The sequence below is a fragment of the Rousettus aegyptiacus genome, unplaced genomic scaffold, assembly GCF_014176215.1.
Source record: "Rousettus aegyptiacus isolate mRouAeg1 unplaced genomic scaffold, mRouAeg1.p scaffold_m13_p_10, whole genome shotgun sequence".
Lineage (NCBI taxonomy): Eukaryota > Metazoa > Chordata > Mammalia > Chiroptera > Pteropodidae > Rousettus > Rousettus aegyptiacus.
The window spans coordinates 34,615,586-34,620,939 of NW_023416285.1; positions in this window are offsets into that span (position 1 = coordinate 34,615,586).

Genomic DNA, 5,354 nt, shown 5'->3' on the forward strand with positions numbered 1-5,354 from the left:
TTCAGAGTGGAAAGAATTTCAAAATATGACAACATATTAATCACAAAGATTAATGTGATACAAAGAAAATTTAATTATTTGGAATTGACTTTTAAACCTCATTGTCCAAACTCACCCAATATTCATACATCCCAAATGAAGACACAATATGGCTCTGCTCCAGGTATCTCTCTTCTGACATGTTCACTAGTCCTTAGTATGAGATTTGCTGATTGCTCTTTAATTTTACTTGTGACAGTTTTAATATTGCACTTATAGGTACGATAGTTTTCTTCTTTCCAATGTGTATAAACTACAAGAAGGAAAACTTTATATTTGTTTTGTTCATCATTTCTATTTCTATAAGATATTTACATTTTTTTTTTCTCTCCAGCCTTCAGTAACACCTAGTTTAGTGAGTGCCCACTGTAAGCAGTCTTATGGGAGGTAATGTCCTATAGAAACTGGACAGGGTTGATGCAGTCTCCTTGTTCTCTGAAAATCAGTGTGAAATGGGTTACCTAGTTCTGGCTAATCAGATGTTTGTATGCTCATATTTGAATTTTGATTTAGTGACACAGAGACAAAGGGTTAAGTTAAAGTCAATTTTATGGTGTTTGCAATGATATCCCTTAGTAGTTATCCCATTATCTTGACCAAAGTGTCCATATAGCCACTTGGGCAGCTTTGGTTACTAATTATCTTTCAGTCCCAGTCCTACAATGTCAAGTTTGTTTACTCTGTGTTCTCTTGTACTTTTTATGAATTTCCTTTTTGTCTGAGATAGCCAAAGTTTTGCCCACAAAAAATCCTGACTGGTAAATCAGTAAAACTTTTGTGAAGAAAAAATTCAGATTTTTTTTCCTTTTCACATAAGGAAAAATAGAGTTCTTCTCTTCTGTGTGTTTTTTTCCTTGTGTGTCTCCTTTACTGCTCACCAGAACACTTACTTATGATGCTTCTGGTCACCAAATGCATGGAGGTTTTTTCCTCATGAAGCAATTTTCTGACACCAGCTGGATGTCCTACAATTTAACTCAATTCTGCCACTATTTACCTGGAGATAACATCAGATCCCACAGGTTAAAGTCTCAGTCTCACACTACTGCCACCCCCCTTCATATGCCAATCCCGAGTAGTAAATCTCCAAGTTACCTACAACTTCTGTCCACTTTAGCTACATGTTGGAGCTTCCCATATTCCTCCCCATTGGATTTGATCCATTTGCTAGAGTGCCTCACAGAACTCTGGGAAACATTCACTTATGTTTACTAATTTATTATAGAAATATATGATACGGGGTACAGGTGAATATCCAGATGCATGAGTTGCGTAGAAGGTTTGTGGGAAGGGGTGCTGAGCTCCAACACCTCCTCCAGGAACACCACTCTTTTTGCATCATCACATACTCACTCACCCAGAAGCTCTCTGAACCTTGTATTTTGGGGAATTTTTGGAAGCTTCATCATGTAGGAATGATCTCACAAGAATGAGGGATGGAATTTAGTCAGGCCCACTCAGAGTGGTTTCATTAGAACGAGAACTGTTCGTAGTAATCTTATCATTTAAAAGTTCTGTGCCAGAAATGGGGGCTGAAACCAAAATATATATTTTCTATTATATCACAACTTTCATGATTAGCACAAAATAGGCACTCAACAAATAATTATTTAAAACAAATTTTTGTAAAGGTAAAGATTTGGGAAAGAAAATACTATGTTTTCATTTGGCTGGATTTTTTTTGGTGCTGAATTCAGGTCTATAAATAAATTGAAAAGGTAATTTAATAAGCTAGCTCAAATGTACAGACATTGGTAGAACGCAGCAATTTATTTCAAAATGCTTATATCATAATTAAGAGTACAATAAAAGAGATAAAAGATAAGGCAACTAATAGTTAATTTTTCCTATAATTCTATTTTTGTCAGAAATATTAATAACCAAACACGTTATACTTTCAAATATTCATTTACTTAAAAATACTTCCTGAGTATCTCCTAGGTGCTAGGCACATACTAAGTGCTGGAAATACAGCACAGTACAAGACAGTCAAAACAGCGCCCTGATAGAACTTATGTTCTGAAAATTCATTTATTTACCAAAAATAAAATTTTAATATATAAAAATTGTACTTCTGTAATTAAAATTATCAAGTCTACTTTAAATGATAAATAAGAAAATATTGCAATAGTTTTGAGTGATAAAATTAACACCTTTAATATACAAAGAGAACTCATAAAAACAAATTGAAAAATGGTCATGCTCATAAATAATTCATAAACTGTAAATTCTAAATAAATACATGAAATATTATTAGTAACCAAATAAACATAGAAAAAAAAAGAAGTAATATTTACTCACCTAATTTGCAATAACTTTTAAGTAGTAATGCTAAATATTTATGATTATTTAGTTAGATAATCATTCTCTAACCAGACTCTATTTTGGTAAGAAGTTTGGCAACATTTTAATATCGAACGTTTGTCTTAATGACATAGAGCAACGGATTTAAATTTTTCTTTAATACAATAATTCTACTTCTGGAAATCCATTCTAAAGAAATGTAAATTGGAACAAAGTTTATGTACAAATATATAATAAAAACAAAATGAAAAAAAAAACATGAAAATGAACAAATTAAAAACAAACCTTCTAATCCAAATCTCCAAGCTAGCACCTTTTTATGGAGATTTTTCAGAAAATTTTTCTTTCTTCTCAGAGCCTCATAGGTTTAATCTCTCCTTCTATTGTCATTTTATTTAACATGATGAGCTCATATTGCAGTGTAGGTCAACAAACCTCCCTAGATTAAAAATGTCTTTCATTCTAATTTATATTTATGCTAATTGTTAAATGAAAGTCCTTCTCTCATTTCTGATGCATTAGAACTCTTTTCAAATACTGCACACCTCTTTTTAGTGGGTTTTCTAGTCTCTTCTTATTCGAATCCAAATTAAAGAAGATACACAGGTTTTTTTTTTTCAAAAAACAGTGTAAAAAGAGTACCAGTTCACTACAATTAGAATATTACCCTCCACTTATCATTATTTTACAAAAACTAAAGTCATTGATACAGTTATATTAACATTTTTCATTAGAGAAGTGTTAGCGCTGTGTAATCAGGAAAAGGTTGAAAGGCCCTTTCTCTTTACAGCGGCCAATTTTTGAAAAAGCACAGTCATGAATCTAAGAGCTATAAAGATTTCTAAGGCTTAACAATTCTTAGCTCTTTCTTTTCTTCATGGAAAATGGCATTTTTCTCTCTTCCTGTGAAAATAAAAATGTTAATAAAAAAACAATGTACACAAGATTATAAAATGTAGAAACAAGTTTTATCTATTATGTACTAAGGGAGAGACCAGGAATAGTTTTGAGAAGTCAAAGAATAATTTTGGGAAGTCAGGGAACAAAAAAGTAACACAGGAAATATAAGGTCAGCTGAATCAATAGGTATTTCTCAGAGCATATTTCCTTTATTAAGAATTCTGCATTCATTCAACCATGGTACAATGAAGATGTTTTTGAAGCAAATAACATTCTTATTCACTTTACAATTTAAAAATCACAAAATTACTGAGAGTTCTAGCTGTGCCACACAACAGTTTTTATTTCTTCCTTCTTTTTTATAATATAATGATTTCAATACTCCCTAGGAGTCTGTATGTCCAGTGCTCAAAATGAAGAGTATACAATGCAACTACCCCAAGTTGCAGCCTGTCCCTCTTTCAATGTTCTATTATTTTCAGGGCTCATTTCTTTTTCCTTTTAGCTACCATTTATTGTTTAGTATGTGCCAGGCATGTAAAAAAAAATATTACCTTATTCAATCAACCCATTGTATAGGCATGCAATCTGAGGCTCAGAATGCCCGTGGAATATATTTGAACTCATAACACAAATTTCTCTGACTCCAAGGTCTAATCCTTCCATGTGACCAGAGGCAAATCATTTTCATGATTGTTTCCGTGGTTATTGTTGCAATAGGTTCTATTAACTTGGTGTTAGAATGAACATTTAATTGCAAATAAACCAGTCTGGTGTATTTTTCCTCAAGATATGCTTTGTCAAATTTGAAAACACAAACGCATATCAGGATTCATAGAAATATTCTAAGGACTGAGAATGTTGAACAATGAACGAAGCAAATCTGCTCTCAAGTTCATACCTGGGTAAATTAATCAAATCAAGATAACTATCAATAAGACTAAGTTTGATAGAGCTTGATTCTGATATGTGTTCGAATTAGTGTTTATGGAAAGTAAAACCGCTTCGAATATAGAAGGATTCTGAAAAATCTAAAACAAAGAAAAATCAGGCTCAGTAGAATTGTTGTGCATTTAGAAATAGACACTTTGCTTAGATGTTTGTCAGAATAAGTAAACTTTCTAAACCAAAAAGCTTTTGTAATGATAACCTCTATTATTTAAAATGCAGAGTACATATTTTAGCTTACAAAACATATCCTAACAATATTTCACTTTAAATGTTGATTTACAAAGCACAATAGTTGAACATAATACTGTCCCCCTTTTTGCCTAGTAAATTTTAAATTCAGGATTTCCTGAGAAGGCATGAACACCATGAATAAAATCTGTCAGCACATTGGTTATGAAGTTTTCTCTCTTGATTTATAAAACAAAACCAAGTTCTCAGATTATAGGACATACAAGAGTTACCTATGAAACTTGCAAAAGCTGCAAATTCCTGGATTCCCCCTAGGGAATTTCTGATCCAATAGGACTTCTTTGAGGCCAAAGGGTCTGCAGTTTAACAAATGCCACAGGTGATGCTGATGAAAATGGTCCTGGAACACATTTTCTAAAACTCCGCTTTATAAAATACTGACTGCTTCATGAAATATTAACCTAAGTGGCTTGTTCTTCCAAATTCTTGGCACCCTTGGCAGTCCTTCAATGTTGCACTAATCTTTGCAGTAAAAGTTTCATGTAGTGGCCAAGTTTTCAATTAAACACAATTCTACTCAAATTTAAATCATACACACCATTTATTACAGCTGCTAAACCTGCTGGCTAAATAACTTTCATGTTCCACTCCAAAAGTGCCTCATTTTAGGGATGGATTAAGAGATCTCTATAAGTAGCCTATCTACCTGTCCTTAGCTGCCCTGAGTGTGTAAAGGGGTACTATATGATCCTCAAGTGTTGGTGTTTATAGTGGGAGACACAGGTACGAGGAGAAACCAGTGGCTGCTCAGGCAGGTCAAGCAAAGCTCCATTCCATCAGAGGATATTTGCTTGATAATCTAATTCTCAGATTTTCAGGTTAAAGAATTCAATTTTGTCAGAATGGCACCAATCAGGATGGAAAAGGAAAATGATTTAAAGACAAAAACAGAACATTATATCAACAATATG